Here is an 18580-nt window from a genome sequence, read left to right as displayed (position 1 = left end):
CTGAAAAACTAAGTACTTACGTGTTGTTTTTCTGTGTGTAAATATCGGAGGCCTTTACACACGCGCATCTCTCTCAAAATACAGGAATCCCAAGGCGCACGCGCTGCCCGATACCGCGCATGCGTTCAGCCTCTGAACCCCTTCTTTCAGAGGACTGGAAATGCCGGCGTTCCCCGCATGCGCGGTGCTTCCTGAACGCCGGCATTTCCTCCGGCCAAATGCGTGAGTACCCAGACCGTACTCACGCATTTGGACCCGAATTACTGGGCCAATGTGAACAGCTGGGGTCCTAGGACCGATCCTTGTGGTACCCCACTAGTCACTGCCTGCCACTCGGAAAACAACCCGTTTATTCCAACTCTTTGCTTTCTGTCCGCCAACCAGTTCTCTATCCAAGTCAATACCTTGCCCCCAATCCCATGTGCCTTAATTTTACACGCTAATCTCTTATGTGGGACCTTATCGAAGGCCTTCTGAAAGTCCAAATACACCACATCCACTGGTTCTCCCTTATCTATTTTACCAGTTACATCCTCAAAAAATTCCAGTAGATTAGTCAAGCATGATTTACCTTTTGTAAATCCATGTTTACTTTGTCTGATCCGGTCACTGTTTTCTAAGTGCTCTGCTATTACATCTTTTATAATAAACTCTAGCATTTTCCCCACTACCGATGTCAGGCTTACCGGTCTATAATTCCCTGCTTTTTCTCTACCACCTTTTTTGAATAGTGGGGCAACATTACCTACCCTCCAATCCATGGGTACTGTTCCAGAGTCTATCGAGTTCTGGAAGATGACCAGCAATGCATCTACTATTTCTAGGGCCACTTCCTTAAGTTCCCTGGGATGTAGATTATCAGGCCCTGGGGATTTATCGGCCTTCAGTCCCATCAATTTTCCGAACACCATTTCCCTACAAATACTGATTTCTTTCATTTCCACCCTTTCATCAGACCCTATGTTCCCCGGCATCTCTGGGAGGTTATTTGTGTCCTCCTTTGTGAAGACAGAACCAAAGTATGAATTTAGTTCATCTGCCATTTCTTTGTTTCCCATTATAAATTCCCCTGATTCTGACTGCAAGGGACCTACGCTTGACTTCACCAATCTTTTTCTCTTCACATATCTATAAAAGCTTTTACAGTCAGTTTTTATGTTTCTTGCTAGCTTACTCTCATATTCTATTTTCCCTTTCTTAATTAATCCCTTTGTCCTCCTTTGTTGAATCCTAAACTGCTGCCAATCCTCAGGATTATTGCTTTTTCTTGCCAATTTATATGTCGTCTCCTTGGATCTTATGCTATCCCTAATTTCCCTTGTTAGCCACGGTTGAGTCACCTTTTTTGTTTTATTTTTATGCCAAACTGGGATGAACAAATTCTGTAGCTCATCCATTCGGTCTTTGAATGTTTGCCATTGCCTATCCACCGTCAACCCTTTGAGTGCCATTCCCCAATCAATCCTACCCAACTCGCTCCTCAGACCATCGTAGTTTCCTTTATTAAAATTGAGGACCCTAGTCTCTGAGTCTACTACTTCATTCTCCATCTTAATGAGGAATTCGATCATATTATTATCGCTCCGACCCATGGATCATCCACTCGGCACTTCTGGCTGAAGATAGTTGCAAATGCTTCAGCCTTGTCTTTTGCACTCACGTGCTGGGCTCCACCATCATTGAGGATGGGCATATTTTTGGAGCCTCCTCCTCCTGTTAACTGTTTAATTGTCCACCACGACTGCAGAGCTTTGATTTGATCCGATGGTTGTGAGATCGCTTAGCTCTGTCTATCGCATGTTGCTTCCGTTGTTTGGCATGCAAATAGTCCTGTGTTGTTGCCTCACCAGGTTGACACCTCATTTTTCGGTATGCCTGGTGCTGTTCCCGGCATGCTCTCCTGCACTCTTCGTTTAACCAGGGTTGATCTCCCAGCTTGATGGTAATGGTAGAGTGAGGGATATGCTGGGCCATGAGATTACAAACTGTGGTTGAATACAATTTTTCTGCTGCTGATGGCCCACAGCGCCTCATGGATGCCCAGTTTTGTGTTGCCAGATCTGTTCAAAATCTGTCCCATTTAGCATGGTGGTAGTGCCACACAACACGGTGGAGGATATCCTCAACATGAAGACGGGACTTCGTCTCCACAAGGACTGTGCGGTAGTCACTTCCACCAATGCTGTCATGGACAGATGCATCTGCAACAGGTAGATTGGTGAGGACGAGATCAAGTAGGTTTTTCCCTCTTGTTGTTTCCCTCACCACCTGTCGCAGACCCAGTCTGGCAGCTATGTCCTTTAGGTCTCGGCCAGCTCGGTCAGTTGTGGGCTACCGAGCCACTCTTAGTGATGGACATTGAAGTCCCCCACCCAGAGGACATTTTGTGCCCTTGCTACTCTCAGTGCTTCTTCCAATTGGTGTTCAACATGAAGGAGTACTGATTCATCAGCTGAGGGAGGGCGGTAGGTGGTAATCAGCAGGAGGTTTCCTTGCCCATGTTTGACTTGATGCCATGAGACCTCATGGTGCCCTGAGTCAATGTTGAGGACTCCCAGGGCTACTCCCTCCCGACTTTATACCACGGTGTCACCACCTCTGGTGGGTCTGTCCTGCCGGTGGGACAGGACATACCCAGGGATGGTGATGGTGGTGTCTGGGACATTGGTTGTAAGGTATGATTCGGTAATTATGACTATGTCAGGCTGTTGCTTGACTAGTCCGTGGGACAGCTCTCCCAATTTTGGCACAAGCCCCCAGATGTTGGTAAGGTGGACTTTGCAGGGTCGACAGGGTTGGGTTTGCCGTTGTCGTTGTCGTTCCCGGTGCCGAGGTCGATGTCGGGTGGTCCGTCCAGTTTTATTCTTATTGTTATTCGTAGCGGTTGTTTACAACTGAGTGGCTTGCTAGGCCATTTCAGAGGGCATTAAGAGTCAACCACATTGCTGTGTGTCTGGAGTCACATTTAGGCCAGACCAGGTAAGGACGGCAGATTTCCTTCCCTAAATGACATTAGTGAACCAGATGGGTTTTTGCAACAATCGACAATGGTATCATGGTCGCCATTACTGAGACTAATTTAATTGCTGTTTAAAAGCTGAAGAAAAACAGAGAATCCATTGTGGCTCTGCTTACCTCATTTGATTTTCCAATTGATGTGTTGAAACTGCATCTAACTGATCCCAGAACGAGGCTAAAAAGATTGCTGTCATTTTTCAGAAAACAAATGAGTGTTAGTGTTCGAATGTAAACTCTAAGTAAATAGTTTGGAGTTTCTGTTTATTCATGTCTTTAATTGGACTCAAGAGCCAGATTTATTAAATGTGCATATTCATAATTGTTAGCTCAGAGTGAGGTAGTGAATAGAACTGATTTATTGATGAAGCAGTTGAAACAAGCATTGCATAAAACTGTTGGGGTAAAAGAGAAGTCTTTCCTCATCTCAAGCAAACCCCCTGAGATAAGGGATCGACACTTGTCCTATAGCAGCCACAAATTCACCAGATGGACACCTTGGATAAGTTTCACGATCTTTATTCAAGCATATGCAGGGGGAAAATCTTACTCTCATCCCAGAGAAAGGATTCTTCCACCGAGTATCAAATACATACAGCAATTACACCCTAACTTGAGGTGTGCACCCCTCATGCACACCCCTTCTACGATTATTGATTGATCTACAGAATAGGCGAAGGGCTGTGTCCATCTGATGCCCCTTATCAGGGAGGTTGCTGAATGGTTCACAGAAACACATCTTTACAGCATTCGCGGGCTAAATGATCTGTTCCTTCTTTGGCCAGGAGGTGCTTACATCTGTAGGATTCGCAAAATTGGACTTTGTATTAATAAGGGTCAAATGGCAGAAGAGACCATGATTTTAAAGACTGTTTTAAAAGAAGCCCAGAAAAAGGGGCATACAAAATGGCTGCCATAGCATGTGACTGGCTTATTGGGACGTTTTAAAATGGTTCCTGCGAATCCTCAGACAGCTTTGTGGATTCAACCCACAGTAAGTTCTGGAAGCCATTTCTGAGACAACGAAACCAGACCCACACATATACATATGGATTAGATGCAGATCCAGTCAAGATCGGCCTGGAGACAGAGGCCATCTAAATGTTGACCCAGACAAAAGGGGACAATTTCATATTCATGAGAACAGCACCAAGGACTAGATAACGAGATCAGCAGGACATTAAAACAATGAAGGTCATTCCAGACCAGAGATGGGCCTTTACCAGCCATCGAAAACATTTTAAAATATAATAACTACCCCGCTGTGCTCCCAGCCCACCAAAAGTAAAACAAAGACTAACCTGATTTTGGGCGGGAAGTGGAGACTCCTGAAGAAAGGTATAACTGGAGGAGTTGGAGTTGTACAGGCACACTGAAGGAGACACCGGAGTTGCAGTTGCGGAGACAGTTGGAGACAGCAGTGGGTGAAGAGGAGTCACTTCGGGAGAAGATCAGCAAACTCCTCTCCACCACCGGAGGAGGAAGAAGAATTAAGCCAACATCAAGAAGGCCACTCGAGCTGGCGTCCCGCCCCGGGGAAACACATCGGGAGATCATCGACCATCCCCGGGCCATTGCCGAAACGAGAGGCCATCGACCCAACTTGGGAGAAGAAACAAAAAAATTAAACCCCAAGAGAAGAAACCTTCCAGCCACACCAGCTCAGGAAGAGATGAAAATTAAACTGAAGACCAGCCCAAGGCTCCTCTGACCGGGGTCGAGCCGATGATCCCCGACCCCGCCGACGTCCAGGCCAGCTGGTGTCCAGCCGCCCCTGACCCCCACCTCAGGAGAGAGGTGTGGCGCAGCTCGCTGGTGCTCCACAATCCACGTGGAGGCGGAACGCCTGAAATGATCAAACGCAGACTGGTTCAAAACCTTGCACTTCCTAGTGGGATTGGTGAGCATGTTTCTGGCCCTTCACAATCAGATCTAGATAGGTTTAATAAGGGGGTGGATTTAAGGGTACAATTAACATGAGTTGTTGTCCCTCGATGTTCCGTGTGTTTCCTTATTTCATGATGATCTTTGTAGAGTGTAAGATGCCTGTATTTGCCTTAGTTAGTACTGTGTCGTTATGATTTGTTTGTATGTTTTTCCCTCCCATGTACTCTCTTATCTGCTTGTATTTGATTTGATATTTTTCCTTATGCAATAAAGTTTCATTTTGCTTCATGAAACTTGGTCCACAAGAGTTTTCTCTACATTGTAGTTCCTGCCCCAAAGTCCAGAGTATAGAATCTAAGGGGCGAGTGGGTCGAACCATTCAAGGTTTTACTGTGCAAGAGAGAGAGGCCTCTAGAGAGAGAAACCTCAGAGACACCTCTCAAGGAAAACCCCTTACAGAAAATGGCGACTGCGGCAGGACTCTGGCAGCAAGATTGCAATGTAGTAGAGCCAAGTTTGAATGGTCGAAATGCAATGGATGAGAGGATAGCAGAATGTGTCTTTGGCAAGGTAAATCTCACTAAACAGTGGATTTCCGATCTCTTGCTGGATGGGCGTCCGGTGGACGCAGCCATCAGGTGGACAGAGAGCAAAGAGCATAAGAAGTCAGTGGAGAAGTCAGTGTGGCTGATGTGTTACAAGCAGCAGGTCCAGATCTTGGACCGGGTCATTGCAGCACAGGCAGCCAAGATCACAACCCCAGGCAGCAGAGATAAAGGAAAAGGCCATGGGAGGGGAAAAACTCATCCCAGCGCTTCATGCGCTGAATCAGGAACGCCAAGTGGTAGCTAGTCAACATCAGGCTAGGATAGAGTACCTGGAGTGCCAGGTTACTGAGGCAAAGATGAATGAAACGAGGATACGGGAGAGAAACGCCCGCCTCGCACAACAGCTAAGAGCGCAGGAGGAGAGAGTAGTGGAGGTTAAGGCAGCTTACAAGCTAGCCCTCGAGCACGGGTTTGAGAGCACAGACCACAGCCCCTGCCAAAAGACCATAGAGGACCTAAGAACGGCCCTGGTTAAGGCAAAAGGCATGGTGTGTCTCGTCAGCCCGAAAGCTAGTCACATGGGCCTAGAAATTCAGTTGGTTGCGCCAGCCGGTAGCGCCTTAGGAGGAGTAGATGTCGGGAGCGCCTCTCCCCAACTTCACTCACGATTTAGCGGCGGCGCAAAGTCTTTGCGCGCGCTCAGCTGCGCGCGCAGATCATGACGTCATTTCCTTGTGCAACGCCCTTTGTGCGCCCCCAACCGGAAATTCAGTCACGACGCCCCATTGTGCGCCTGGTGCCCCTAGCGACTGGGAGAGTGGAACGGTGCTCAGTCGATGCGGGGCGCGGGGGGCGCAAATTAAAGGGCACTCCTCCTGCACTATAAAAGGCTGCCATTTCGCAGCACTCCTTCTTAAGTGACGGATCTTTGCAGAGAGACCAAGGTAGAGAGCTTTCTGCTTTGGCTCAACACTCGGACAGGTATTTGTGGCTTCAGGCCACAGCTTTCCACTTGTCTTTGCCTTCATTGACATATCATTGTTTGCCAGCATATTATGGGGGCTGCAATGGGTGCAAACGCTGGCTTTCTCCATTGCATCCAAAGGGCTCACAGACGCCGTGAGAGAGTGGCAGCCCTGGCTAGACAGAGAGGGGGCAACAGGCGTCGGGAAAGGAGGCCTTACCCACCCAGGGTATACCGCCAGCAGTTCTCCTATCTCAACATATCTGACGAGCAGTGTGTTCGGAGGCTGCGATTCCGAAGGGAGGTGGTCACAGAGATCTGCCACCTGCTTGGCGGTGATCTGCAGCCACAGCTGAGGAGCAGGACATCTCTGTCGGTGGCAGTGAAGGTGACGGTGGCTCTCAACTTCTATGACACCGGCTCCTTCCAATCCGCTACTGGGGACATTTCCAACATCTCCCAGTTCGCCGTGCATTGCTGCATCCACCAGGTGACCAATGCCCTTTTCAAAAGGAGACGTCAGTTCATCTCCTTCTCCATGGCCCTTGCCAAGCAGCAACAGCGTGCAATGGGCTTTGCAGCATTCGCGGGCTTCCCCATGGTGCAGGGCGCCATTGACTGCACGCATGTGGCTTTGCGGGCACCTCTGGAGAATGCCGATGATTACCGCAACCGGAAGGGCTACCATTAGCTCAACGTCCAGCTGGTGTGTGACCACAGGCAGCTCATCCTAGCTGTCAATGCCCGCTTTCCAGGCAGCAGCCACGATGCCTTCATCCTGCGCCAGACTTCTGTGGCAGACATGTTCCAGGCCTAGCCTCACCCATGAGGATGGCTTATCGGGGACAAAGGCTATCCTTTGTGTACCTGGCTGATGACCCCGCTCCGTGCACCCAGCACCCCTGCTGAAGAGGGATACAACGATAGCCATCAAGCGACCAGGAACATCATCGAACAAACTATCGGCGTCCTGAAGCAACGGTTCCGCTGTCTGGATCGTTCCGGTGGAGCCCTACAATATTCGCCGGAGCGAGTCTCCCATTTCGTTGTCGTTTGCTGCATGCTGCACAACCTGGCTATCTGCAGGACTCAGCCACTGCTACCAGAGATTGGAGGACCACCTGAGGAGGAGGAGGAGGAGGAGGAGGAGGAGGACCAGCACAGGAGGGAGGCAGAAAGTGCAAGGGCCGCCCGTCGCCGGCTTATTGAACGTCGGTTCTAGGCCCCCTCTCAGGGAATGGCTTGTGCCAATGTCAGCAGATGAATGTAGCCGCTCCACAAGCCCTCAGCCGAGCAGGGCAACCAGGACTTGACAAAAAAACCATGCACATTGCAATTTAAGAACATTAATTTATTGCAAACCTCTGCCCTTCCCACATTACAACCTCATGTGGAGAAGCCCCCTCCAAAAACACAAAACTAACAGTCTCGGCCTTACAAAAAGAAAGAAAGACACCAGTCTCGGCCTTACAAAAACACAACTACACCAGTCTCGGCCTTACAAAAAGAAAGAAAGACACCAGTCTCGGCCTTACAAAAACACAACCTCACCAATGTCGGCCTTACAAAAAGCACCAGGCATTTGTGCAGACCTTCTACTTTTTGCCCTGCGAGGGCGATGCCTTTCGCATCCTTGCCTGGCCCCTGCCCGCCCTGCAGCTCCTCCTCAATGGGAGCCCAGTGGCTGCAGCAAGGCTGGGGGAAGGCTGCTGAGGGTCAGATGGCGAGGCGGCAGATGCCCTTGGGGGTCGGCCTGCACCAGCTCTGGCCTTGGAGGGGCCGGCTGCTGACTGCTCCAACTCTGCTTGGGCAGCAGCAGTCTGTCCAGCGGCTCATGGCAGCTGCAATGGCGGAGTGGCAGTGTCGGCTGCAGGAATGGTGCCAACCTGGCAGATCGCAGGTGCTCGCTGGTCGCCTGATACATTGGCACTCGCACGGGCCAGCACTGCAGCATGCGCAGCAAACAGCTGAAGAACAGACTGCTGGGCTGCTGCTGCGTGGCGAGTGCCCTGGCGATGCCTGGCTGATCCAGTGAGGGTGGCAGCAGTTAGTGCCCGTGTGGCCCTGGTCTGTGTCCACATGACAACAGCCAGTGAATGGACGGCATGACTGAACACTTGGCTCGAAACCGCCTGTGCTGCCACAAAGTCCTGTAGACTCCTGGCCTGTGCTGCTCCAAATTGCTGCACACTCCTTGACAAAGACTCAGTGGAGTCAGGCATCCTTGCCACTGCAGCCATGAGCTCATTGTGCCTGCGCTCAGCCTGGACGGCCATTTCCTCCAGGAGCCGCACCTCCTCTGCGCTGACCGTCGCAGGACTGGAGGCCACACTCACCCTCTGGGGAGAAGTCCGCCGAGCTTCCCCACCCCTCCCGCGTTGCTGCAGGCCGCTGGGCCCCAGAGCTTCACTCTCCTTTGACCCTTCCCCCCGGCTCCCCTCCAGGGAAGACGTGTCCCCTTCATCGCCATGGGCTGGCGCGGCTGAGGGTGGCACTGATGGGCCGGCTTCCTCTTCAACCTCCTCGAATTCGGAAGCGCTGACAGTGGCAGCTTGAGGGCCCGCCTCCTCACCTGGCGATTCACCATCTGAAAGCAGGACGGCACAAGAGTAGCTTTAGAGTGAGGACAGGGCGGCAGCGAGGGAGGCATGAGTGCTGCCATGCACTGCATTGGTCGGACAGTGGCAAAGGATGCTGATCTGAGGTGCAAGTGGAACGAGAGAGGTCAAAAAGGTGATGCCCTTACCATTGGTGCCCAGAACAGGGTCGGCATCTCCAATGGCGACGGGGCCAATCAGCCGGCCTGCCATAATGCGCTCCACATGCTGGTCGAGGTCGGAGAGCTCTTTTACGTCAGGACGGCCTCCCCCGGTCTCAGTTCGTTTCCGCCGGTTGTGCGCCACCTTGGCCTGCAAGAGAAAGGACGGCCTCTAAGTACAGTGTGAAGCCCTGATCTTGTCTGCACTGCCTCCCATGGTCGAATAGCTTGTACAGTGTGAAGCCCTGATCTTGTCTGCAATGCCTCCCATGGTCGAATAGCTTGTACAGTGTGTAAAGTGCTGAATGTGCAAGTGATTTTCATGACAGTCCCATAGCTCCTGGATGAGGGCTGGCCATTAGGCCTTTCAGGTCCCTTTGCCCATAAAGTGAGGTGCACATGCAGGGATGAGGAGGACACTGGAAAGGGTACTCACCCTGACAACCCGAGTGAGGTCGTTGAACTTCTTCCGGCATTGCACAGGAGTCCTGGCAACCACGCTGTTGGAAGACACCCTGTTTGAGACCTCCCTCCAGGCTTTCCGGTAGGCGCTGGGCAGCGGCCTCTTGCCACCTTCTGGGAACAGAACATGGCGCCTGCGCTCCACTCCGCCAACCAGCACCCTCAGGTCACCGTCGCTGAAGCGCTGCGCTCTCTCCCTGGCCTTCTCCATCGCCCTGGGCATTGTGCAGATGAAGCTGAAGTGGTCAGGCCTAGGTTGAGGGCTGCAGTGTGCAGGGCGTGGCAGGCAAACAAATCCACCCTCCCCCTTTAAGAGCTGACCGGCGCCAGAGTGTCTGCCGTCAATCAACAACTCGCCACACTGGCGCTGCGCCCGGCCTCGGGGGTATCGCTCAGCACCGCCGGCTTAGCGCCTAAAGATAGTCGTGCATCGCCTGTTTTAGCGCAGCAGCAACCTCTTGGGGTGATGCGACTGAATATCGGCGAAGGTGGCGCGACTTTGCGCCAGACGCAAACTTTAGCGGCCGCCCGACTTTACCGCCCCAAAAGTGGCTATACTGAATTTCTAGGCCATGGACTTTTTAAAGGAATCAAAACAGCCGATTCCAGCTGAGGTAATTGTGGTACCAGCCACCGAGCCCTCAGCACCGCCGAGCTATAGTGAGACTTGGCCGGAAAAGGAGGGGGTAGTGAAAGAGGAGGTAGCCGAGGTGGAGTGTGAGGAAGAACCACTGGTAGCAAAGCCGGGACCGGCACCAATGTGTCCCGCTTGGCACCAGAGGTTCGGTCCCAACGCTGCCGATGGTGGTATCCGACCCCACCAGAACCAGCTCGTGGTGCCCTACGCTGGCCCGCAATTAAGGTCCATGGTGAGCCACCTCGCATGACTCACAGTAAAGGGAGATCCCTCGCTTCATTTCAGGGAGATAGAGGAAACAGCAGCCATTAATGACTGTGATGATCAGGAACAGGTGAAACTGTTGCTTTTCTCCCTGGATTGCACAATCCTTCAGTGCCTCTCAGAGGATAGTAAGAGGGGACGGAAAGGGTATGCGGATCTCAGGGAGGAAGTTTTAGAAGTAATGGGAGTGGACGACGGTAGTCCGTTCGACCGTGTGAAAGGGACCGTGCAGCTATCTGGAGAACCCCCACGGGTTTTCGCAGAAAGGCTGTGGCCAGTGTATCGAAGCAGCTGTCCGGGCATGCCTGAACGGGTTGCAATGAATGACGAGCAGCGGGTTCATTGGCTCCATTGCTTGGTTACCAACAGTTTGCCACAGATACGGGCCCTAGCCAGATCTTGGTTTGATCCCCAAGGTCCCGGCGTCACGGAGGAGACGGTGCTCCGTCAGCTCAATGTGGTGTACAAGAATTGTAGAGGTCGGGAAACACCTCCCCAGAAGGGAAAAGTGCATGAGGCAAAACCCGCAGCCCCAAGCAAGAAGGAGTGGCATCAGGAGAGGAATTGCCCTGTCCAAGCCAAGCTCAATTGCTACGGGTGTGGGAAGGATGGACATTGGCACAAGGACTGTAGAAATCCGTGGAAGGAGATTTCCCGCAGCCCAAGCCCAAGCCCCGACCGCCGCCCCAGCACAAGCCCAAACCCAAGCCGTAGCTCCTGCCCCAGCACAAGGAGCTGGTGCAGTTATGGATCCCGCTGCGATTGAATTAATTTTAGAGACAATGCGGTCTCTGATGATTTCGCAGGGGAAAATAGCCGTCACCACTGGTCTTGTCGCTCCCGAAACCCCGAGCGCTGTGCCTAAATGACTAGAGCCGGCGCAGCCCGTTTACTTGTGTGTGCTGCCATATGATATATGGAGGCGACCCCTCATGGAGATGGAAGTGCAGGAGGTAAAAGGGACGTATTTGTTGGATACGGGGGCATCATGCACCGTGATCCACACAGATAACCCGCCACCTCGCCTCTGTCCACCGGGGTTCCATATATTCTGTCGGGCTTCACAGGCAACGAACAGGCTGGCGCACATTCCATTCCCCTCTCCATTCATTTAGGACCACTCCGCACCAAGTGGAGGTGTATACTGATGAAGTGGGAGCTGGAGAATGGGAAAGGGATCTTCGGGTCCGATTTCTTGGTCGAACACAGGATCCTCGTGGACCTAAGAAACCATTGTCTTTGGGGAGCGGGTAAGGTTGAGCCGGACAAGGTAGTCATCATCCCAGGGGAAGGAGAAAGAGGGACCCTGTGTAGCGTGAAGCCAAAAGAGGGCTACGACCTCGAGCTCATGGTCACGGGCGTCCCACAAGATTTGCAGGCATTCATGTGCAACCACCTGATGACGTTTGCCACTCACAAGCACGATTGCGGAATGGTCACCGGGTTTGAGGTCAGCGTAGACCCCAAAAACAGTACAACTTCCCCCGGGAAGCAGAGCCCGACATGGAGACAGCAATATCTTCACTGGTGCAGCAGGGCGTGTTGAGACCGATAGTCACCCATGTGAACTCTCCGTTATGGCCAGTGAGGAAGCCGGACGATTCCTGGAGAGCCATGGTGGACTACAGAGTCCTCAACAGCAACATCCCAGCCTGCGCGCCGACAGTAGCAGCAGTTGCCGACCTGATAGGAAGTATTCCAGCCTCCGCGACCACGTTCACGGTACTGGATATTTCTAATAGGTTTTGGTCCATCCCTTTAAGGAGGGAGGATCAATACAAGTTTGCCTTTACGTTTAAAGGGCAACAGTACACCTGGAACTGCTTGCCCCAGGGTTTCCACAACAGCCCCAGCGTTTTCCATCAATGCATGGCAGGGAGTTTAAAAGAGTTCAGCCAGCCCAATCAGCTAGTGCAGTATGTGGACGACCTGCTCCTGTTCACAGACTCAAGAGAGGAGCATGGCCCACTATTGGCCGAGTTATTGGAGCTGTTAGGAAGAAAGGGATTCAAAGTAAACCCAAAGAAGGCACAGATCGGCCAGCAGGAAGGGAAATTCCTGGGTCTGACCATCCGCGCCGGTGAGAGAGCCATAGATAAGGCCAGACGGGAATCAGTACAAGATCTATCGATTCCCACTACCGGAGCCCAGGAGTGGGAAGTAGGAGATAAGGTCATGGTAGGAGACTCTGCCCAAGTGGGGAGTTCAGAACCACTGTACAGGGGACCCTGCAAGATAGTAGGCAAAGCCAGCCCCATGGTATACGCAGTGAAGTTGCCCCGGCGCACTAAATGGTTTCACATCAATCAGTGCAAACTGTTTAAACCGGGTGCAAGAGCATCAGCAACCGAAGCCAGGTCTGAGGGTAAAGATCCTCAGCCTGAGGCATGCGATGAGTCACAGACCACACAAGCTGGCGTTGTAGCCTGCTTGGAAGGAGAAGCTGTCCCGCCCACCTAGTGGGAGGTTTCCCCGATGGCCTGGGACTCGGACGAAGAGGGGCCCAAACAACAAGGTCCCGCCCTCGACACGATTCTGGAGGAGGTGGAGTCGGAGGACGGAGGTCCCGCCCTTGACTCGAGCGTGGGGGAGGTAGAAATTGGGGGCAGAGATTCTCCACCTGTAGGGACAGGTGAGGAGGAGCCGCCTGCCACAGGCCCAATTCCCGAAGGGGTGAAGCCTGAGGGGAGGGAGCCGAAGCCCACAGTCGTGGAAGAGACACGGGCTGTGAGAGCTAAAGTCCCACCCGAAGGTCCACTCGCCAAGGGAGCCTGCCCAAATCCCAAAGGGGCGGAGCCTGAGGGAAGGGAGCCGAAGCCCACAGTCGTGGAAGAGCCACGGACTGTGAGAGCTAAGGTCCCACCCGAAGGTCCACTCGCTAAGGGAGCCACGCCCAAAGCACCTTTTCGCAGGTCGACTCGTACGCCTCAGCCAGTAAAACTTTGGTCCGAGTCCCCCGTTCTAAGTAAACGCCGACTTCAGAAATCCATGAAAAAACACAGTCCCCGATTAACAGCAAAAGGCTGCGGGCAACCCGAGCCACAGGTCACTGCAGCCCTCCACAGGGAGCGGCGAGCTGCAGTCCAATCAGGGATTAGGCAAGCCGCCCAGGGACGGGCGGCGCTGTACATAAGTTTAGGTTTAAGTTTAAGGTGTGTATATATTAAAATGATGAGAGTTTAAGTAATTTTAAATCTGCCCAGTATGCGTGTTGTTTTGGATCGAGGTCGAAAGACCCGATCATGCCGTCACCTAAGCCAGACTCTCTCGGGAGCCTGGCTATATTGTGTGATTTGTTGCAGGAACCAGGAGAAAGATGAGAGGGACCCTCATCGCGTTCGTGACGATCGGGTGGAGCTGGGCCTATCGGGGCCGCACTAAGGACTCTACCATCTACGGGTGCTCTGGCAACAGAGGCCCCATCGCGACTGATGGAACCGGCTCACGGGACGCTGAAGAGACTGCTGCCTACTTCCATGAAGGAAGATGGCCAGGTTGGCTGGGGTCGAACTGTACTGAATACTCCAGCCAGACGGGGTTCGTATACAGAGAAACGTCTCTGATGTGCCCCAGGGTGCGGATCATTGCACCCAGGATCAGCGTCACCGTGGGCAAGAAGATTAGCTTGAACTGTCTGGGACATGTACCTTTGGATTGTTGGTGGTGGCTGCGCAAGTTGAGCAGCACCATGAAGAACTCCACTGTGGAATGGGAGAGATTGGGTAACAACACCCATCAGACAATTACGGGAACTCACGGGGGGGTTGAGTGTCTGTTGGGACAAATGGTGGGAACCAGATGAGGGGATCTACATCTGTGTGTGGGGTTCAGAACGCGCTTGCCCCACAGGCGTCTCCATCTTTTTCCAAAGACAGTGGCAGGATGCTGGACAAGGAATGAGGTGGGACGTCAGCACACGGGCGTGCGGAGTCCCATACTCTCAGATCCCAGTAAACGCCACCGAACTCATCACCCAATCCCGCAAGCCCCTGCCCACAGTTCCGGTAGCTAAAGCCCTCAAGGAAGGGAGCCCCACCATGACAAAGGGACCCGGGAACGGATTGGTATTGGTACCCACAGGTCAGGTACTGTACCAAGGGGTCCACTACGCGGTGGCTTCGGTGATTTTAAACTTCACCGAGGTACGATTGCCAGAGTGGTGCCCCAAGGAAACGGAGCAATTATACCAGGTCCTGTTAACAAACATGTTTAAACAATTTTACGAATTCGACTTTGCCAATGTCAACAGAGCCGAATTGTACACCACATCACATGAGGTCTTGGACAGAGTAGGGAGACAAAGAAGGGGTGTAGTAAATGATATTTTCACAGCTTTTAATACAGGTACTTCCGTCATCAACACACTGGATGACGTGGAGCTGCAAACCCAAATCAATGGTTTGAAAACACAGTTAAGAAAGATACTGACTGATGAGAATAAGGTAGTGGGTTCTGAGTTACACGAGGACCAGGCCATGACACTACATTTGAAAGAGATAATAGCTGAACTGGAGAAACACGCCAGAACGGTAAATGCTCTCATCAGGGAGGATCGGAATGCGTCCGATCAGGCTGCGCAGACCGAAGCTTGTGTGCTATACGGGGCGTGGTTACTGGGTGAGGGCCGCAGTAATCTGGAGGATTTAAAGCAAGGTTTAGTCCCCTCCTGGATCAGCAACAAGCACCTCGCAGCCCTCCAGCCTTTTGAGAATGCATTGAGTCCATGCCAGCTCAGACTAGCTTCAGAAGCCTACCCAGCCCCAGTGGACTGTGGATGGTCTAATCACACCATTATGGGTATAGTGGTAAGAATGCCGGTGATGGGAAAGACAGCAAAACCCGCCCCGGTATACAGGGTGGAGAACATTGGAGTCATTCAGGGGGGTGCGCTCATTCGCTACACAGTGGTCCCACCTTACATCATTCAATGGGAGCATGCAATGATGGGTACCGACCTCTCAGGGTGCCGGAGCCGGGGAGCACACATCATCCTGTGTCCCCAGCACTTGAATGCCCATTTTAAACCACAGCGCGGGTTCAGAACTGCTGGCGCGAAGCCTATAAATTGCACCATGGAGGCAATGGCACAAGGCCATGTGCCCCCGCAGGTGGCATATATAGGAGGTGGGACATACTGCGTCACCACTGCAGCGCCCCACTACCAACATGGACAGCACGGCTGGTGTCCGGTTAGTGACAGCAGCTTCTGTTTCAAGCCCAGGGCAGAAGTTCAAGTGGCCCAAGAGCGAATAGTCCCCATTCCTGAACCTTCCACTGTTCACATCACTGTGAAAGAGAATTTCACCGATCTGCAGCGATTCGTTGCACATTTTGGGTATATCATTCCCCCTCTCCCTGAACACCTCACCAAGATATTAAAAGCCATTTTTGTTTCACAGAAACACTTCTACACACTGGAGCAGAAGACTTTAGAGATAAGGGCAGACATATTGGATATAGTGACCCCACCATGGTGGGACCTGTTCACTAATATAGAAGTCCCTTCCTGGATTAGGATAGCCTCCCACATTCTTGTAGTGTGCCAGGTTGTCATTGTAGTTTATTTGTTGTTTGTACACTGTAAAAGGATCAAACATTCACAAAGGTATGACAATAGAGGGGAATGGAGGGAGCATTATGTGCGGGTAGAAGAAGAGACACCCGTTTAGATTTTGCTGCTTTGTATAAAGATAAAACTTTCGCTCCCTCCTCTGTATCATTTTGATATGTATTCATGTGCATTGTGATTTTCGTGTGTATTTTATTTTATTATTGAAGTCTTATTAGATGTGATGTTATTATTAAAAGGGTAATGTGTATGCACTAGGTGATGTAGGGGTATAAGGACCCCCTCCACGCCTGGAAGTAAGTTGTTCAATTTTTAACTCCAAGGTATTGCCATCTATAGATCCTTAATGTACACTAGATTTTTTTGAAATGGGAAATGCATGTGTCGTGGGGCCATAGATAGGTAAATACTGGGGATGGTTAGATTGTGGAAAGTCAGAAAATTTTGCTCACCCAGAATTATGATACTTCAAGCAAGTTACAGTATCATCAGTGGGGAGTGTAGGATTCGCAAAATTGGACTTTGTATTAATAAGGGTCAAATGGCAGAAGAGACCATGATTTTAAAGACTGTTTTAAAAGAAGCCCAGAAAAAGGGGCATACAAAATGGCTGCCATACCATGTGACTGGCTTATTGGGACATTTTAAAATGGTTCCTGCGAACCCTCAGACAGCTTTGTGGATTCAACCCACAGTAAGTTCTGGAAGCCATTTCTGAGAGAACGAAACCAGACCCACACATATACATATGGATTAGACGCAGATCCAGTCAAAATCGGCCTGGAGACAGAGGCCATCTAAATGTTGACCCAGACAAAAGGGAACAATTTCATATTCCTGAGAACAGCACCAAGGACTAGATAACGAGATCAGCAGGACATTAAAAACAATGAAGGTCATTCCAGACCAGAGATGGGCCTTTACCGGCCATCGAAAACATTTTAAAATATAATAACTAGCCCACTGTGCTTCCAGCCCGCCAAAAGTAAAACAAAGACTAACCTGATTTTGGGCGGGAAGTGGAGACTCCTGAAGAAAGGTATAATTGGAGGAGTTGGAGTTGTACAGAGACTGAAGGAGACACCGGAGTTGTAGTTGCGGAGACAGTTGGAGACAGCAGTGGGTGAAGAGGAGTCGCTTCGGGAGAAGATCAGCAAACTCCTCTCCACCACCGGAGGAGGAAGAAGAATTAAGCCAACATCAAGAAGGCCGCTCGAGCCAGCGTCCCGCCCCGGGGAAACACATCGGGAGATCATCGACCATCCCCGGGCCGTTGCCGAAACGAGAGGCCATCGACCCAACTTGGGAGAAGAAACGATAAAATAAAACCCCAAGAGAAGAAACCTTCCAGCCACTCCAGCTCGGGAAGAGACGAAAATTAAACTGAAGACCAGCCCAAGGCTCCTCTGACTGGGGTCGAGCTGACGATCCCCGACCCCGCCGACAGCCAGAACCAGCCAGTGTCCAGCCGCCCCCGACCCCCACCTCAGGAGAGAGGTGTGGCGCAGCTCGCTGGGGCTCCACGATCCACGTGGAGACGGAACGCCTGAAAGGATCAAACGCAGACTGGTTCAAAGCCTTGTACTTCCTAGTGGGATTGGTGAGCATGTTTCTGGCACTTCACAATCAGATCTAGATAGGTTTAGTAAGGGGGTGGATTTAAGGGTGCAATTAACATGAGTTGTTGTCCCTCGATGTTCCGTGTGTTTCCTTATTTCATGATGATCTTTGTAGAGTATAAGATGCCTGTATTTGCCTTAGTTAGTACTGTGTCGTTATGATTTGTTTCTGTTTTTCCCTCCCATGTACTCTCTTATCTGCTTGCATTTGATTTGATATTTTTCCTTATGCAATAAAGTTTCATTTTGTTTCATCAAACTTGGTCTACAAGTGTTTTCTCTATATTGTAGTTCCTGCCCCAAAGTCCAGAGTATAAAATCTAAGGGGCGAGTGGGTCGAACCACTCAAAGTTTTACTGTGCAAGAGAGAGAGGCCTCTAGAGAGAGAAACCTCAGAGACACCTCTCAAGGAAAACCCCTTACACATCATGCTTTGAGAATCTGTATGTCCTGCCTTATCTTAAGCAAGGACAAAAGACCACCTTATTAGCTTTACAGTTCCTGTCTTATCTAGGTCCTACATTCCTAAGCAAGGATAGGAGACAAACTTATCAGCCTTCTAGTTTCCACTAATTTTAATTCTAAGAGGTTATAGTTTTTTCTAACATTTAATTCTAAGCAGTCATTTTTGTCCCCTTACAATCCCCCCTTATGGCCCTTGGCGATATGCCCAGGCCAGGCCATTTCCCTATTACTTTCTCATAGGTGAGCCCCAGGTTTGTCCCTCCACTTGGGTAGCTACTTCCCAAACTGCAGCATCTGCCTGTTGGCTTTCCCATCGAGTTTATATAAGATAAGACCTTTCTGCCGGACTTTTTAAATTTGCCTTATCCAGTTTTTTTACTTATCGTTCTCAC

The sequence above is a fragment of the Somniosus microcephalus genome, chromosome 12 (assembly GCF_052327205.1).
Source record: "Somniosus microcephalus isolate GS21.2 chromosome 12, FLI_Smic_1.0, whole genome shotgun sequence".
Classification (NCBI taxonomy): domain Eukaryota; kingdom Metazoa; phylum Chordata; class Chondrichthyes; order Squaliformes; family Somniosidae; genus Somniosus; species Somniosus microcephalus.
The sequence above is the reverse complement of the archived record's forward strand: the minus strand, read 5'-3'. Positions refer to the sequence as shown.